The sequence below is a fragment of the Sciurus vulgaris genome, assembly GCF_902686455.1.
Source record: "Sciurus vulgaris genome assembly, chromosome: 9".
NCBI classification, from domain to species: Eukaryota; Metazoa; Chordata; class Mammalia; order Rodentia; family Sciuridae; genus Sciurus; species Sciurus vulgaris.
In genome coordinates this window covers 1,584,214-1,603,725 of record NC_136469.1, presented here as the reverse complement: position 1 = coordinate 1,603,725, position 19,512 = coordinate 1,584,214, and positions in this window count along the sequence as shown.

Here is a 19,512-nt window from a genome sequence, read left to right as displayed (position 1 = left end):
AAAGAAGGGTTGAAAACCTTGCAGCTAATAATTCTATAAATAGCAGAGGACACGTGAAGTTTTAATCCCGAGCGACTAGTGACATCCTAAAATATGTGCTCAGAGAACACGACTTCTGGAGGAGCAGATTCTCCCAAACACATGTGAGATTTACCACCGTGAAGAAGGAAATGGACAGAGTTCAAGTGGGTTATACTGTTTCTATTTGCAGTCTGCAGAGTAAATCCCATAAGAAGAAGAAATGCAAGTATCAACATTTCTACAAACCTCCTGTTTTCTGACCTGCATTATATGGAGGGAGGGAGGAAGCGAGGGAAGAGAGATGGAACCCATCTCCTCGCATCTACCTCCTAATAGTTATGCTGTTGCATGGTTTGGGCATTTCAAATGGATATGCTTCTTTATTCCTTCCTCTGGCCTTCTTAAAACTGAATCTGAGAGTCAACAGCTGTCACCTACAACTACAAGATGGTTTCTGTAGTTTCTCATTACATGTTCTGAACTGGGTGGTCCGATGTGAAGGTGGATTTCACATGCATTCCAAAGTATTTTAATGTTTTCAGCTGGAACATGAGATACCAAAAATATACAAGTGGAATATTTCAACTTGGCCATGATAATTTTCTTTTCCATAACCTTCGTCCATACAAGAACACACTTCCAGGAACCTGGAAGAGTTCCTGTGCTCCAGGTGGGACCAGAGAGCAGCCAGGCAGACAGGATGCAGACTCTTCTCTCCGCACAGGGCTTCACACAACTCAGGCCCCCGGGAGGATGAGAAGTCAGCAGCGTTGACCAGGAAGAGAGCGAAGGTCACCAGGGCCAGGGCTCATCCCCAGATGGACTCTCTCAGAAAGGGAATTAACTTTCCCTAAGTCTCTTTAAAAACAGGAGAGAAGAGGCTGGAGGTGAGGCACAGTGGCAGAGCCCTCACCTGGTAGGCAGGAGGCACTGGGTTCCACCCCAGCACCACACACACACACACACACACACAGCAGAAAGACAAGGCACTGCAGGTGATGCAGGAGACCAAGCTCTGGGAGCAGAGGCAGTAACAGCTTGCACAATTGTGCCCACTCCGCCGTCCCCTTGGCTCCACTACCCATTCTAGTCTGACTCCTGTCCTCAGCAGAAGGGGCTCCAGGCAGATCCACAGGTGACATGCTGACCATGCCCCAGAGGTTCTTGGCTCTGCTCAGCCACTAAGTGTTGGTGTGCATCTGGGTAGAACCGGTCCTCATGTTTCCACTTTACGCCCTTTCTGCGGGTTCTCCCACTCCCCCTACAGAATTCAACTGTCCCCTGTGGTCTCAGACATCTTTCCTTAAGTCCAGGCCAATAAATCCAACTGCCTGTGAAACCTGTTTCTATGATATGAATTTGCCACAGAAACCTACAACTCAGGGCTGGGCTGCAGCTCAGTGGTAGAGTACTTGTCCTCATACCCAAGCCTGGGCTCCACAAGAAAAAGAAAGGAAGAAGAAATGTGTTTGAGCTCTGTCCCAGTTCCTCACACGGAGCTCCTAAAACCCTAGGAAATCATCAGGAAACCTAAAACCCCATGCTTTGAAATTGAGTTGTGTTCTGCCCAGCACTGCTCTCCTGGGCTCCACGGGCCAGCTCCCTTCAGCCCTGACTTAACTGTCGATGTGACACAGCGTATGTGACCAAGCGGAAGACAACTACAGACCCAGGCCCGAATGGCTCAGTGCCAGCATCCCCAACTGCAAGAGCCCAGTGGGAGGTTCTGCGAGCTGTGTGCTGTCACAGCCCAGACCTCACCCATCCTGCCCTCAGCTCCGTCTCTGACCTGAACCAGGGAATCAAATTTGCTACCGCCTGTTGGAGATGCTCCTGCCAGGACCTGGACGTGTGCATGCATCCTTAAGCTCCTGTGCTGGGCCATGTTGGAGCCCACGGGACCCAGCTAGGACTTAAAGTCTGCCTGAGTTAAAGTGTGTTTCTAAAGCTTTGGTGCCAAAGGTGGAGAGCCCCACATGCTAGTCTCACCTCAGCCCTGAGGTGCCTGCTGGTCACTGCTGCCCTGCCAACAGGCTGTGGGCCCCTCCCTACTCCTGCCCCCCTCCTGCCCCACTAGGCCCTGTGCATCCAGCCTCCAGACAGAAGCCAGGGTCATTCTGTCTGGCTGGGCTGCAGCAGCATCCTCATACACCCAGCTCCAGTCCAGCTTCCACCTATGGCCAGGATGCAATTTCTGAAATACATTTTCTAGGCTGCTTTTCCTCCTCCAGGGCTGCTAGAATAAAACCACACATTTACACAGACAACCTCTGCCTCCACTCCCACTGTGCCTACCTCCTTCTCCTGCCCCCACCTTGACACATGACTCAGACTGGAGCTGCTTTTAGTCTCTAACTTGCCGCTGCTCCATCTGCTCAGCATTCCTCAGCCGTCCAGTCCCCACACAGCTTGATGATTCTTGTCCACCCTTGCAGCCTCCAATTCCACATCGCCATCCCAGGAGGCCTGATCTGTCCCTCCAGCATCCAGGCTGGGTGCTCCTTCCCTACCACCTTCACCCAGCACTTCCCTCTCACTCTCAGAGTCTCCCAAATTGTGTGGGTCCCACACAAGGTGACTCACCCTGAGAGACTGGATTGCTTCTGGCCTACTCAGAATTATGCCGAGTCTGACACAGTTCCTGACAATCCGTACTCGTTAGCATGAGGAAAGAGCAAGTGAGATCTCCCAGGACTCCGTACAGAAAAGAGAGCCAAGGATTTCTAACTTGACTTCTTTGTCTTCTCTCCATTTGACTGGAAAGGGGTTTTAGACATAACAAAATCCCCAAACAAACAGGTGGATCAGACCAGGCCGCCTCCCGAGAGCCCGTGCGCCTCTTCACTCTGGGCTGGTCCACCTGAGGCCCCTGCAGAGTGGGGGCTGGTTCCTCCTCAGCACTGGGATGGATGGGGAGCTGCCCGGGGAGGTGGCCCAAACACCCAGGGCCACGGGGGATTCGAGACTTCCAGGAGAGCTTCTGGGGCAAGCCCCACCCCCAGAGGACACGGGAAGCAGGCCCTGGAGGGTGTGGAGATGGTCCTGTGTCCCGTGCTCCTGCCTGGCTTTCCAGGTGTGCCAGACACAAGGTCCCAATGCCTTCCCTGACCTTTTCCAGCGATCTTGAGGGTAAGGTAATGTCTCCACTGAGACAAAGAATGGGTCTCCCACCTGCTTCTTCAAAAGCTGCGGCTTCTCTAAGCTTGGTGTGCCCTGGGATCTCCTGCAGGGCGGGAGACAGGCTGCTGCCCCTCTGCTCTGGGGCTCCTGCAGCACCAGGCTCTGTGCCTCTGACCCAGAAGCCATGTGTTCAGGTCTGAAACAGGAGTAGGTCAGGCGTAGTTTGCAAGGACAGGAAGTCAGACCAGGCCCAGCAGGCACACGCAGTGGAGACGGAGCGGAGCCTGATGAAGCTCACGGCCGCTGTTCAGTTCACAGGCTTTGGGAGCAGAGGTAAGGGGTACACTGCGTCCCCTGAAGGAAAGCCGGATGGGGTTTGGAGGTGGTGGAGGACCGACCCTCCTTGCCATTCTGTGGCCGACCTGCGTGTGGTGCTCTGCCGACTAGGCACCCTGGCTGGTCCCTGGACATGACCCGAGGCACGCCGTGGGCACAGCCTCCCCCAGGGACAATGTGCCACACGGAGCCTGGTGTCCGCTGCCGGGCCGGCAAGTGCCTCTTGTATTTCTGATTCGGTTTTCTCACTGCAGGATAGATGCACTAACCTATCATTTCTCCTGATCATTCAAAGGCGTAGACGTCACTCTTCCTTGTGGATGAAGGTGTGACGTGGGGGAAAACAAAGCTTCTCAACAGAAGCCAACATCACCATAGAACTAGAGGAATTCAGAGTGGCCACGCCCACACAGCTGGATGGGGGACCTACCTTGGTGCGTCCCTCCTGGCCACCAGACCCCCCTGCTCACCTCAGGCGTTCCTGGTCCCACTCCGCCACCACTGCAGCGTCTTCATAGCCCAAGGCCTTGAAGAAGCCAGACCTCCCTGCTGATGAGCCTTTTCAAACAGACTGGCAGGCATCTTCTGACATAGCTGAGGTCAATTCAGGTTGAATAAACCACCAAGAGCACCAGAGACCCACGTCCCCTGGTGTGCACATCCCGCAAGAGAGTCATCTCCAAAGCACAAAGTTCATCACACTTGGTGACTGTGCATGTGCATGTGTGTGTGGACCAAGGAGGCAGAGTTGAAGTCACATGTCACAGAGCACAGCTCCAGGTGTCCAAGACTGCAGGTGTGTGCAGCAGGGGGCTTGCTGACCCTCACGTCCACTGGCTCCTGCTCCTGGTGCTTTCACGTGTGGGCGCTGAGCTGTGCTTTTGGGGAGGTGCTGGTGGGTCTGACACTTCAGAGCCGTGTGACAATGATGTCGAGGAAGTACACATGCCACCGCACCCAGCAGGTGGGTTTGCCCGGCAGCTGGTGTTGCTTTACCAGACAACAAATCCACAGGCGGTGACCCCTAACTGTGACTGGGTTGTACCCCAAGCCAGCACTAACAGGCCCAGAAGCTGTGTATTTTGCTATGTTTTCATTCTAGATTTTCCCTTTGTAAAAAGTGACTGACAGCAGGAGATGGGAGACCATGGTGCCAGAAAGAACTATGTCCTCCTTCAGGGTGACGGCTACTGGCCTCTCAGCACACGGTGGCTGCAATAAGCTGCAGATAACAGTGTCATGGGTGCACTCCCGAGCCCATGTCCAGCTGGAGAACGGGGTCCATCACTGCTGGCAGTGCTGTCTGGGGTGCTGTGGTCACGTCCAGGCCCCAGAGCGTCTCCCCTGCTGCCCCTGAGCCTGCACTCAGGCCGATGTGACTGTGGACAAACTGCTGTTTTGGTTTGAAGTTCGACCTGGAGGGGTCGCTGGGGGATGCTCACCAGCAGCCACATGTGCAGCTGCAACCCAGGCGGCCACTCTCGGCCCTAGGGCAGAGGCAAGGTGTCACCAGGCTGGAGCTGCCCAACACACCCCAGCTGCAGGGCTGGAACTTGACGCTCATTCCTGCAGCCCGGAGGCTGGAGCCCAGACGCAGGTGTCACAGGGCTGGCTTCCCCGTGTTCCCTGGGCCCGTGTGGCCCCTGCCCACCTCAGTTCCTCTTCTTAGGAGATCTGCCATGTGGGTCAGGGCCCCCTGGGGCCACGTCCTAACTTGAAACCTCTTCAGGGCTGTCTCCAGTCACTTCCAGGCCCTGCTGTTGGGACTCCATGGGCAGTGGGGCCATAACTCGACCCTCGACAGGAGGCTCGGCATCCTCCCCACTTCACACAAGCACAGGACCTGTCTGTGACGGGAGCCCTCCAGCTGGTGGCGATCTCATCTGCTCTTCAGGTTTTCCTTCCTCCTTTGACAAGTGGGTGGACAGAACCTTGCTGTTCCCCAGGTCAAGACTTCTGCCTAGCTGGAACAAAAGGTGGCGATGGCCGTTCTCTGCCTCGTGGCGTCCACGTCCACAGGCAGGCAGGAGCCAAAAGGGGACCTGTGAGGGGTTGGGGAAGGACCTGTCCCCACAGGAGGGCCCAGGGGCCTGTGGGCCTCTTAGGTGGCGAGGCCCTCATTTAGCTGACAGGTAGATGGGGCCTCAGGAATGTGGCAGCAGGACCCCAGGCAGAGACTGGACACGGCCCACATTTCCAACTCTGGCAGCTGCAAGGAGGACCTGGCTGCCAGCAGAAAGAACAGGCTTCCCCCAGGAGTGAGGAATTTCCTAGAACAGGAAAGAAGGGCAGGGCAGGGCAGCCACTGCAGAGTGGACTGCAGAAGAGGAGGCTGGTGACCAGCTACCTTCATCCTCCAACTCTGCAGCAGGCTTCAAAGTCACAGGTCAGAGTGCCCGACCCCTCCGCCACCTGCCAGCAGCCCCTGGACTGTGGACGCCTCTGCTTCCTCATGGTGAAGAGTCTGCCGGGAGGGTGGATGAGCTGCCTGCGTGCCCAGCACCGTGCCAGTTTCTGGAGGCTGGTCCCTTGGGTTTCTGCTTCTTTGGTAGGACACTGCTGTTTGTGCCTGGCATGCTCCCATTCGCCACAGTACAGGCTGCTCTCAGCCCCCCAGGGAGGAGGAGCACCATCATGCTCCTGAGCAGGACTTTGAACTGAGCCAGGTGGCCACGGCTGAGATTCCAGAAAGTTCTCTAGGTCCCTGCTGTCTCCAGTGGTGCCTGAGACCTGGGAGCTCAGAATCACCTGCGGACAAACCTACTGTCCAGCTCCGTGTTTGAACCTTGTGCCCTGCACTGCATGTCCAGGTTCAGCAGAGGTGCTGCACAGTGGTGGACTTGACCTTTTCCTGCCTTTCAAGAAGAGGAATCCCTTCAGCTTCTAACATGGCCAGAGAACCAGCGTTACAGGCCTCCGGCTATGGGAACTCATCAGCAGGGTCATGGAATGAACAACTGGAATCATGTTGGTTACGTGGAAACATGCTGAAAGCAGCTGAAAGCAGACCAACCTGCACAAACCTGGCCTAGACTTCACAGCCAGGTTTTATTGACCAACAACAAGAGGAGTGACAAGAAACAATGCCTTCTAGACCTCTGATTGCTTGCTCTTTGCAATCCCCGATTAAAAGAATTAAACCTCTCCAAGAAAATGTCATCTGCTAAACTCTGGGAAGCAGGGAAGACGGGCAGCCAGGCCAAACACAGCTCTGAGTCATGCTGGAGTCACTGGAACCTGACCCCAGAGCCCTCACCACAGCAGTACCACCCAGAAAAGTCAGGCGGACACGTGGAGGCCACGCCCTAACAGCGTGCAGGGGATTGTTTTCCTGCAGTGTGCCAAACCTGACCCTAAATAGCTCACGGGACACATTTTCTCCCGTTTCCTTCCAACCTGGATAGTTGTGCCGGCACTAGAGAGTCCAACACCAGGGAGAGCTGTCCATCTTTCAAAGTGCCGCCCCACTCCTGCTCAGGGTCTCCAGCCCCACCCTCCTGGGCTGCCTTGTGTATTCCTAGTGCAGATCCTGGTCATGAGGAGGAGAACTAGGAATGGGGCCAAGCATCCTCATATATGGAAATTTTTTCTCTGTACTAATTTAAAATACCTTTGAAAAACACTTTCTCTTTTTAGCTAAAAGATAGAATTGTTTTTAAAACAGTAAAATGATACTTCAGAAAGGCATGTGTCAATATGCACAAAAATTTAGGCAAGTTGACAACTTAAAAATTCATTGTTATATTATCATGATAGGAGAATTTAATTCAGATATGAGGCATTTCAAATACATTATCTCTGATATATCTCATTTAAGAAATGCATTTTTTAAAAATTCAGTAATCACCCAAATTTAGACAATCAGTGTGAAAAGCTGTAATACCTAGACCAAGGGTATTGTATTTCGGGAGGAATTCAATATTTTAGCACGTGTGTCTAGTTAAAAAATACATAAAATCCAGCAGTCAGTGCACAGAAATTCCAGATGAGATCGTGTCCCTTGTTCCAGCATTTTCTGCTGAGTAGTTGTGTTTGCTGTAAAACTGTAATAGGTTTTCCTGTGAAGTCCACGCTTTTATTCAAAGGTGAACTCGACAGAGCCTGACTTAAATAAAGGGGGAACTTTTCAATCCAAAAGCAAAACCAGATAATGATCATTAAATCTGATTTTGCTTCCGTCTTTCCAAATCCACCTTCTCCTGCCTTAGCAATGAAGGAAATCCAGCTGTTGGGACGATCTGCAGGACACTTGTGTTTCAGACCTGGTGAAGCAGACATTCAGTTAGAAACACCCTTTCGTTTCCTCACAGAATCGCTTTGGCTAGGAGCCCGAGTGGTAAGTCCCTTCCACTAGTCTTCTGGAGTAACCAAGTATCGAGCACCATGCAGGTGGAGACGCTGTCAAAACCATCAGACACAGGTTTAGACCTGAAGCGATTTTTCTCAAAGACTGACAAGCTTCACAGCGTGGCAGGCATTCTTTTGCCACAGAATTAGACTGACAAATACATACATTAGCACCGAGCTGGAGTCGGGCTCGGGACACCTGACCCACGGTGGTGTTGCTCTCTAAAGATGAGGGGAACAGGGCTGTGGCGGCAGCTCAACAGGCAGCACCAGCCTCGCAGGCGAAGCGCGGGACCCCATCCCCAGGACTGCAGATGAACGTCAGTGGAGCAGTTCATTAGCAGGAAGGATGAGACTGCGTGACAGCAGCCCCCTGTGCCAGCAGACAGGAAGCACGGTATTTCTCAGCCCAAGGGCAAGCCAACAGCCCTGAGCCAGGAGACACATTCTGCTCCCATTTATGAGGATATTTGGGATACCTTTTGACAGAAGAGCTCTTCCTTGGAAAACCACCTGGACAGCTAGAAAATTTCTCGACATCTGTGGACGGCAGCATTCTGACCAGCCAGGACCACGGTGTGAGACTGGGAGGCCAGTGCTGAGCTCAGGGAACCTGCAGCTGGGTGGAGCGTCCCAGAGCAGCGGTCTCACCACAGGGGATTCTGTCTCCTGGGACATTTGGACGGTAGTGAAGGAGACCTCCTGCTGACAGCCCCAGGCTGCATGGTGAGTTCTCTGGGCCAAAGTGTCAGCAGTTCTGCAACCCAGACACCACAGCTGGGAGACCAGGCCAAGCTTAGAAACCCACACACAGCTGAGTTCCGTGGTTCTCATGCCTGACTCCTCCACTCAGACGTCTTCTAGCATCTCTGTGGGAGTCTCCCAGCCTAGGCAGACAGTCCACTCCGTCATGATCCACACTCACCTCGCACTCCCAGGTACAGACCCACCCCAGCCACAGACACTCCCTTGTGGCCTGGTCAAGAAAACAGGAGCCCCTACTCCAGTTACCCCAGGCTTCCCATCGCCTGCTGGCCCTCCCACCCTAAAGAGAGAGGAGGAGCTCGCTGTCCTCCCTCCTCCACTGTGGGCCCCTGAGGGTAGTCACACCCTCCACAGCTGCTTCACCCTAGTATGTGCTTTGGGGATTTTCTTCAAACGCCTTCTTCACCAAATCTCAGCCAAAAGACAAAAGGCCTAACTTGAACCACAGGCTTACCTCTGTTTGGAAACTCTTACCTCCTCCATGACACTTGCTAGGCTGTACTGCCCTATTGTTGCCATTCCTTCAAAACTACACTGACCATGGGGCACAACTGTATCAGAACGCTCAACTTCCCACTGTGGAGCATGCTCAGCTCCCCAATGTGGACCATGCTCAGAACCCCACTGAAGATCATGCTCAGCTCCCCACTGTGGATCTTGCTCAGCTCTGCACTATGGACCATGCTCAGATCCCACTCTGAACCGTGCTCAGCTCCCAACTGTGGAACATGCTCGGAACCCCACTGTCCAACATGCTCAGCTCCCCACTGTGGACCTTGCTCAGCTCTGCACTATGGACCATGCTCATCTCCCCACTGTGGATCATGCCCAATACCCCACTGTGGACAATGTTCAGCTCACCCCTGTGGACCATGCTGAGCACTCCACTGTGGATCATGCTCAGAACCCCACTGTGGACCATACACAGCACTGCACTGTCAACCGCTCAGAACCCCAATGTGGACCATGCTCAGGTCCCCACTGTGGACCATCTCAGCTCCCCACTATGAACCATGTTCAGAACCCTACTGTGAATCATGCTCACCACCCTACTGTGGACCATGCTCAGCTCCACACTGTGGACCCTATTCAGTTCCCGAAAGTGGACCATTCTCAGCACCCCACTGTGGACCATGCTCAGGTCCCCACTGTGGACCATCTCAGCTCCCCACTATGAACCATGTTCAGAACCCTACTGTGAATCATGCTCAGCTCCACACTGTGGATCATGCTCAGAACCTCACTGTGGACTATGCTTAGCTCCCCACTGTGGAACATGCTCAGCTTTCCGCTGTGGACCATGCTCAGAACCCCAATGTGGACCATTCTCAGAACACCACTGTGAACCATGCGCTGCTCCCCTCTGTGGACCATGCCGAGAACCCCACTGTGGACCATGCATAGCCTTGCACTGTGGACCACTCAAACTCAATGTGGACCATGCTCAGGTCCCAACTGTGGATCATGTTCACCTCCCCACTGTGGACCATGCTCAGCTCCCCACTATGGACCATTCTCAGTTCCCAACTGTGAACCATGGTCAGCTCCATACTGGGTAACATGCACAGAACCCCACTGTGGACCACGCTTAACTCCCCTCTGTGGACCATGCTCAGCTTTCCCATGTGGACCATGCTCAGCTCTCCACTGTGGAACATGCTCAGAATTTCACTGTGAACGATGCTCAGCTACCCACTGTGGACCATGCTCAGTTCACTGCTGTGAAACCTGCTCAGCTCCTCGCTGTGGCCCATGCTCAGCTCCTCACTGTGGACCCTATTCAGTTCCCGACTGTGGACCATTCTCAGCACCCCACTGTGAACCATGCTCAGCTCCCCACTGTGGATCCTGCTCAGAACTTCACTGTGAACTATGCTCAGCTCCCCACTGTGGACCATGCTCAGAACCCCACTGTGGACCATACTCAGAATCCCAGTGTAGACCATGCTCAGGTCCCCACTGTGGATCATGCTCAGCTCCCCACTCTGGATCATGCTCAGCTCCCCACTGTGGACCATTCTCAGCTCCCCACTGTGGACCTTGCTCAGCTCCCCACTGTGAACCATGCTCAACTTCCTTGGTGGAACATGCTCAGAACCCCATGTGGACCATGCTCAGAACCCCACAGTAGATCATGCTCAGCTTTCCACTGACCATGCTCAGCTCCCGACTGTGCACATGCTTGACTTCCCACTGTGGACAATGCTCAGCTCTTTACTGTGGACCATGCTCAGCTCCCCACTCTGGATCATGCTCAGCTCCCCACTGTGGACCATGCTCAGCTCCCCATTGTGAACCATGCTCAGAACCCCATGTGGACCATGCTCAGCTCTCCAAAGTGGATCATGCTCAGAACCCCATGTGGACCATGCTCAGAACCCCATGTGGACCATGCTCAGTTTCCCACTGTGGATCATGCTCAGCTCACCACTGTGGACCATGCTCACATTCCCACCATGCTCAGAACCCCACTGTGAAACATGCTCAGAACCCCACTTAAACATTGCTCATCTCCCCACTGTGGACCATGCTCAGAACCCAACTCTGGACCATTCTCAGCTCCGCACTGTGGACCATTCTCAGCATCCCACTGTGGACCATGCTCAGCACCCTGCTGTGAACCATGATCAGCTCCCCACTGTGGACCATACTCACCAATGTGGACCATGCTGAGCAACCCACTGTGCATCATGCTCAGCTCCCCACTGTGGACCATGCTCAGCTCCCCACTGTGAACCATGCTCAACTCCTCACTGTTGATCATACTCAGCTCCACCTGTGGACCATGTTCAGCACCCAATGTGAACCATGCTCAGCCCCACATGGTGGACCATTCTCAGCTCCCAATGTGTACCATGCTCAATTCCCCACTGTGGACCATGCTGAGCTCCCCACTATGGAACATGCTCAGCTAACCACTGTCGACCATGCTCAGCTCCCAAATGTGGATCATGCTCAGCTCCCCACAGTGAACCATGCTCAGCTCCCCACTGTAAACCATGCTCAGCTCTTTACTGTGGATCATACTCAGAATCCCACTGTGGACCATCCTCAGTTCTCCACTCTGATCATGCTCAGCTCACACTGTGGACCATGCTCAGATCCGCACTATCAAGCATGCTCAGCTCACCACTGTGGACCATGCCAGCTCCCCACTGTGAACCATGCTCAGCTCCCCACTGTGAACCATGCTCAGCTCCCCACTGTGAACCATGCTCAGAACCCCTCTATGCATCATGCTCGGCTCCCCACTCTGGACCATGTTCAACTCCCCAGTATGGACCATGCTCAGAACCCCACTGTGGACCATGCTTAGAACCCCACTGTGGACCCTGTTCAGCTCCCCAGTGTGGACCATGCTCAGCTCCCCACTGTGATCCATGCTGAGAACCCCACTGTGGACCATGCTGAGCTCCCCACTGTGGAATATGCTAAGTTCCTTACTGTTTACCAGCTCAGCTTCCAACTGTGAACCATGCTCAGCTCCCTACTGTGATCCATGCTGAGCTCCCCACTGTGAACCATGCTCAGCTCCCTACTGTGGATCATGCTTACCCCACTGTGAAACTTGCTCAGTCCCCACTGCGAACCATGCTCAGCTCCCCACTGTGGACCATAATCAGAACCCCACTGCGGATCATGCTGATCTCCCCACTGTGGATCATGCTCAGAACCCCACTGTGAACCGTGCTCATATCCCCACTGTGAACTATGCTCAGAACCCCACTGTGGGTCATGCTCAGCTCCCCACTCTGGACCATGCTCAGCACCCCACTCTGGACCATGCTCGGCACCCCACTGTGGAACATGCTGGCTCCCCACTGTGGATCATGCTGATCTCCCCACTGTGAACTATGCTCAGAACCCCACTGTGGGTCATGCTCAGCTCCCCACTCTGGACCATACTCAGCACCCCTCTGTGGACCATGCTGATCTCCCCACTGTGAACCGTGCTCACATCCCCACTGTGAACTATGCTCAGAACCCCACTGTGGACCATGCTCAGCTCCACAGGCTCTATGTACAGTTAGACATAGACAGGTAGACACAGGCAGGTGGAGAAGTGGATGGGCGGACATAGGACGGAGACGTGGACGGGTGGACACAGACAGGTGACATGGACACCTGGCCCCTCTTCCCACACGTCCCAGTGACCCTGCTGGTGGCACTGACTGTATCCTGAAGCCACTGGTGTAGTCGCCTGGTCACTGTCGGGCACCAAGGAGCTTTGTGGGCAGCAGCTAGGGCAGGCGAGAACGTTCCCTGAGCATTAGTCAGGCCCCAGGTCTGGGTGAAGCACCAGCAGAAGCCAGAGGGAAGCACAGGCGCAAGCTGGCTTTGAGGTGCTAGTTTAAGTCAGGCAAAAGCAAACCTCTAAATCTGAGAGCACACCCAAGGGAAGGTGTAGGCGGGGAAGTCTTGTGCCGACTGGGCATGGTGAAGCCCAAGTGTTGATCGTGACCCTGAAGATGGTCTCCACCACCATAACCCCACATGATCCTCCTAAAGAGCAGAATGCCTGAACCCTGAATTCTCACAAATCACACCCAGAACTAAGGACCTGAGCATTGTGATCTCGAGAGCTGAAATCCTGAGAGCTGCCACTCCCCCAAAGAGAAAAGTAGGGTGTGCATTGGCCTCCTGGGAGGGTCAGGGTGACTGGCTGGGCCCAGACCACTGCAGCACACAGCGGGAGACTTCCCAGAGACCCAGGTGCCCTGCTCTGGTGTCAGTGGGCCAGGCAGGAAAGACTGGCCACCAGAGAGTGAGGAGAGATGAGGCGAGCCAGGAGAGCCACGCCTCAGAGGAAGAGGCCGCCGGCAGCCCAGTCGTGAACTTCAACAACAGCAGTGAGCGAGAAGGCGGTCCAGCCCAAGTGTGCGCTTCATTCCGTATCTTCCCTTCCGTCTCGTTCGTCGTCTTTATTTTCTTTCCAGTGCTTTAAGCCGTCAGCATTACTCTGCTCTACACCAGGTGTTTTATCCTCACGTCGTCTCCAGCACTGAGCGACTGCAGGTGTCAAGTCCCTAAAGCCTGGGAGAGCTGATTAAAGCAAACACAGTGCTGCAGAGGGTCCCCAGGAGCACACGGCCACCGCGACGGCTTGCGCCTGGGGAGATGCCGAAGTTTCCTCGGTAAGCAAAGTGACGTCCACACGTGCATTTGCACCTGTGCAAGATGAGACTTCCTGAGTCTGTCTTTCTGGTGACTGCACTCATGCTCTGCCTTGGCTTTTGATCCATCTCATCAAAACACTTCCGCTGGCCATCACCGTGCTCCCCATGGCCAGGGACGAGGAGGGGCCGGGCGTCTGCAGCCAAGTGGCCTGTACTCATGCACCTGCTCCCCGCTGCTCCGCTCATGCCCTGTGTGTCTGTCCGCACGCCGAGTGCTCACAGTCACAGAGGACATGCTCTGCTGTCACCTCCCCCAGGGGGCACAGTGGCCCCAAGTACTGTGTTGTGTTTTACACGTTTCTCACATAAAGTACTTTAAAATGTGAACAGGTGTCCTTTAATGATTTTGGATTTTTTTTTCAAAAATTTTATTTTCAGGATTTTGCCCATTAGGGATTTTGATCTTTAAGGATTTTGAACTTTTAGGATGTCAACTTCTGGCATCATGACCCAAACTCATGAAACCCTTTTAGCAGTTTAAATTCAGAGTGGAAATAATATCAGTTCAAATCTGCAAACATTTGCTGAGGACCTACCCAGCACTAGAACTTACTATTACAGAGATCACAGCAGCTGACTTTCAGGAAAGCCCTAAGTGGTCGTGTGCATCAGAGGAGAATCCCGATTTCTAGAAAGGCTTTCCAGCGTGCCCTTTCCCATGTGCTCTTCGGCGAGAGGCTAGAGTTTCTTCCTGCACTTTGACCCACGCAGCACAGCACAGCACAGCACACCAACTGTGGGAGAATCACAGTAAGCCGACCCCCTTCCTTGAAGCCAGAGGACAGAGACTTGGGAAGCTAAGTGCCATCCCTCCTACGACATGTTCTGGTTAATTTTCATGAAATGTTATTTACATGGACGTGCAATGGTTTTATCCTTGCCATTTTAAAAAATTAAGACGTAAGGATCATAGTAGCACTTACTTCAATTTCATGTTCAGGAATGTTGATAGCTCTAACTCACACGAACAAAAGCCCTGTGGCCTCCTCAATCATGTTTAAGAGTGGACAGGGCCTCTGCATTCTGTATACCTTGAAGGCAACAGTGGAAGTGGAATAAATACTGTCCTGGAAGCCCCAGCCCTGCTGTCCTCCCCTTTCTTGGTGTCTGCCCCCTGCCACTTGGAGCAACTTGGCCCACAGAGCATGGTGGGCCGGTCCCTGGCCTTCCTCCACACTTCCCCACCCACCCTCCACTGCCTGGCTCCTTGTTCTTTCCTGTATCACCCTGCTTCAAATAACTTCACCATGGCCCCCAGAGCTCATGTGCTGGAAGCATATTCCTCAGTGAGGCAATGTTGAGAGATGGCGGAACCTTTAAGAGCTAAGGTCTCAGCCAGGGGCAGTGGTGCAGGCCTGTGATCCCAGCTGTTCCAGAGGCTGAGGCAGGAGGATCCCAAGTTCCAGGTCAGCCTGGGCAACTTAAAATGAAGTTAAACTAGGCTGGGGGCAGAGCTCAGTTGTAGAGCACTTGCCTGACACCACGAGGCCCTGTGTTTAATCCCCAGTGCTGCAAAAACAAAAGGATGAAAGAAAGAAGAGAAAGAGAAAAAAGGCCTTTGGGGAGGCAGTTCAATCAGGGGGTGTACCCTCAGAAAGGGTTAGTGCAGTTCTCAGGACCCCAGTTAGTGCTCAGTTCTCATGACGGAGGTTAATGTAAAGAGTGAGCCTGGCCCGACTCTCTCCGATTTCCTGCCTTGCCACACGATCTCTTCTGCACGTGAGATCCTCCCCAGGAGCCAATCTGATGATGGGGCTGCCTGATCTTGGACTTTCAGCCTCTACAACCGTGAGCTAAATAGACTTCCTTTTGTTATAAGGACCCAGCCTGGGTATTTTCTTACAGCATCAGAAAGCAGAGCAAGGCATACACAGTTGCATGGTTTCCTTGGTTCTTCCTACCTCCAGCCTCGCAACCTCCTCTTCCATTGCCACATGGCTGCCAAAGTCAAAAGCAGAAAACCAGCAACTATAATCAGTGCTTTTTCTGCATTGAGTCCCTTTACTGCCCTCTCCAGGATGAGCCACTAACACCTGAGTGGACCATAAATGCTGTCCAGTACCTGGTGCTGGATTAGGACCTTCCTCAGCAGGACCCCTGCTGTCCCTGCTTCTGCCGTATCCGAGCTCTTGCTCCCACATGTCCTGGGGTACATCACAGCCCCAGGCCCTTGGCCAGGTGCTGTCTTCTCTGGGAAAGCCTTCTCCTGTTCTGCCAGCAGAGAACATCAACTCACCCTTCTAGATTGTCCCCAGACCCATTTTCTCTGAGAACCCTTCTCTTCTCATTAGGCTAAACAAATACTTAATTTCCTCTTTGGTAGTACTGTTTTGAAAGTGGTTATTTGCATTTGAAATCTGTTTGGGAAGCTATTGGCCATTAGCTTCTCCTCTCCACAGCAGGAGGCGAGGGCTTGCCCCTCCACAGGACAGAACACTGGGGTGTGGACACGTGTCCAGGCTTGTGCTGTCTTAAGCACACAGGAAAGGAAACTGAAACACTAGCAGGAACCACCAAATTAGGTGATTTCTGTAAAATTCCAACATATAAACTGCAAAAAGTTATGATTTATAAAATGTGTCCAATATCTGAGTGTTTATCGTGCCCTTTAAAAGCTAATTTCGAAAATAATCTTCTATCGCTGGATCTTATAGTTCTTGAATATTATGCAGTGCTAGTTTTTTATGGATTTGACATTCTTTTACATTCTTGCAGGAATTTTGTTTTTAAGAGTTTCTTTTTTCCCCAGAGCCGTATTTCCAGTTTTTCATTTTAACACAGCTGGTCATTCACAGTTCATCTCAGAATAGGTAAACTTCAGCAGCAGCCTCATGGCCCTGCCTGTCATACCCGCGCGCACATGGTGTCAGTGTGCAGGTAACATGCTGGGCTCCCCTGCGGTTGGGTCAGCCACTGCTCTCTGTGAGCCTCGCAACCTCTGCAGGAACACGGGACCCCAGGGTGCCCCATGAAGCCACACAGGGACACCAGACATCTGGATATACAGTGCCTCCAGTTCAGTGACTACGGCTGGCACTGCAAATGAATTCCTGATGACGAGCTTCATTCCTGCTTCCATCCTACTACTAAAAAATAATCTGCAAGAATTTTGTCAAAGAAAAGATGTGCCATGAGTGGTATCCACGCCTCTGTAGGCGCCATGTCTCAGAATGCTGGCTCGGTACTCGAGCAGGGTCTGGAGCTCTGTCAACCGCCTCTACACAGGTCTAGAGATGACGTGCGACTTGCTGAGGGGAAGCACAATGTCCCGCAATGTACCTGATTATTCCAAGAGGACATCATCCCAGCAGAAGTCCATGCCACATGTTACTGTTGGGATGGACTTCGACCCACCCATTCAGCTAGAAGCTGAACAGCAACGGTAGAGGCAGGAGAAGCGCCCTTCCTTGCTCCCTCAGTGCCCTGAAATCTGCAGCAAGTCCGATGGGGTGACATTTTCCACTACAACGCAAACGAAGGGAAGGAACTGATATATTTTTTTCCTTTTACGTCTAATAGAGGAACGTAAGGAATAAGTAATGGAGTCAAGGCAGGATTTAGGATGAAAATCACCTGGAAATCCATCAGTGATGGTGGGTAGCGTTACGGAAGCCCTTATGTTGAGAAGGAGAATCATCAAGACTTACTCAGCAAAGTTCTAAGAAAGAGCAGTGAGCTCTCTTACTCAGCTTTTCCTGTTCACTTCTCTGTTTCTAATACCCAGCTTCCCTGTGAGCGGTGGTCAGTTGGTGGGATAACACATGGCTGGAGACTGTCGTGGCGCTCAACCTCAGAAACAGGAGGCTCTGCCTCGCCTCTGTGGGTGCTGACGGTGGAGGGGCCTCTGAGCACACAGTGTGGCTCCTCCTCCTCTCCCCGCTGGGAGGCTGGTGCAGGCCTTGTGGAAGAGGAGAGCACAGAACCGAAATCCGGAGGCGGAGGCAGTGGGCTTACAGATAAGGCACTTGAGGAAAGCAGGTTGGCGCCTTGTCTCCGATCACGAGGAAGCAGTGATCCAAGCCACAGAAGGCAAGTGCAGAGCCCGGCGGGAGAGACCGTGCCAACCCTGCTGCAGTCAAGGACTGCATGGTGCTGGGCTTCAGAGGCACAAGGGGAGACTCACCTTCCAGCCTCTCTCCTCTTCTGCCCCTCCACCTCCAGCCTTCCTTTCTTTTCCATGTTGGGGTAAAGTAGTGGCCAATAGAGCTTCCCTCCTCTTTCCTCCTCTGCCCTCCCCTCTGGCTGGAGGGTCCTGGGCCAGCGCATACCTGTGCATTTTAATGGACATATGTGTACCCACACACAGAGCTCATTCCGCTGCCTAAAACTGGCTTCAAAGTACAGGAACGTGGAGAGTGAGGTGCCATGGCGACTCCCAGCTCTGACCCCAGCTCTCCCAGACCCGGGGGGCTGTGAGCGCCACTCCCGGCCTCCACTTGCCCACTGGGCAGTGGGGTAGGCTAGAGTGCTCCCTGAGGCAAGCACGCCTGGAGTGGAGGGGTGAGCCTCCCGGCTCTCAGAGGTCGCAGGACCCCGGCCTGCTCAGAAGTCCAGCCGTGACCCGTGTGAAACCAGAGAGGAAGCACACACTCTTGCCACTGAGACTTTATTAAATAGAGGTTTTCAAATGCCAGACTCCGTGAAGAGCAGTGCCTCCCAGGTGGGTGAAAGGACTGTGAGCTGCGTCTGCTCCTCAGAAATCCCTTTCTACTGGGAGTGAGAGCCCCACTGAGAAATGGCCTCCGCTGGGACCTGCCTCTCTCCTCTCAGCCTCCAGCCCCTGGCTCCAGCCTCCTCCCGGCAGGCATCCTGCCCCAGACCCCTGGCCCGCACCTTCCTGACCAGGCACAGAGCCCTTCCCCAGGATGGGCTTGCCTCCAGGGCGAGGTGCAGTCTCACCTCTGGCGAGCGGGCCCCTGAGGCCCCCGGACAGCAGGGCCAACGTGGAACTAGACATGCAGGAGCTTTACTAGGAGGACGCCCGTGCGGGACAGAAGTGAGGGACGGGGAGTGGAAGCCTTCAGAGCCGCACAGGTCCACGCCTGTGGACACGGGAACCGGAAGCTTTGGGGACGAGCCTGGGACACCGTGGACCCCGAGGACAGCAGCGTGGGCGCAGGAGCTCCACCGAGGTGTCCCTTTCACGCAGCACTGCTCTGACTCGAGGACCCCACGCCGGAACATGGACCTGTGGCGCTGAGAGCAGGGCTTCAGGAACCTGAATGCGGCCCAACCTGGCAGCCGGGCTGGCTGCCCTGCACCTGGCACAGCAGCACCTCCTGGGACTTACCCCCCAGCAGCCACGCATTCCTGACCCTCGCCACCCGCTCCACCTGATGCTGCTCCGTGGCCCTTCTGCTTCAATTCACGGCCACAACGAGGAGCAGGGTGCCTCGAGTTACACAGAGCCAAGACTTGGCAAGTTTAGAAATGCCCACGTGGCCTTCATTGTCACGTGTGTACTGTTCATCATGATGACATGGTGACGGTTCCTGCTACAGCTCATGAGGGAGACGATGCAAGAAGGTTCACAGGTGACGTGATCACATCTTGAGAGCCCTGACCTCTTCCTTGGACTAATGAATTGATATGGGTTAACTGGAGGTGAAGTAGGCAGGTAGGATGTGTCTGCAGGACGTAGGTCACCAGGGGCCCGCCTCTGAGGTTTGCATTTTGTCCCTGGTGAGCAGAGCTCTCGCAGGTTCCCAGCTGTCGAGTCCCGAGCCGCTTTCCTCCATCACACCCT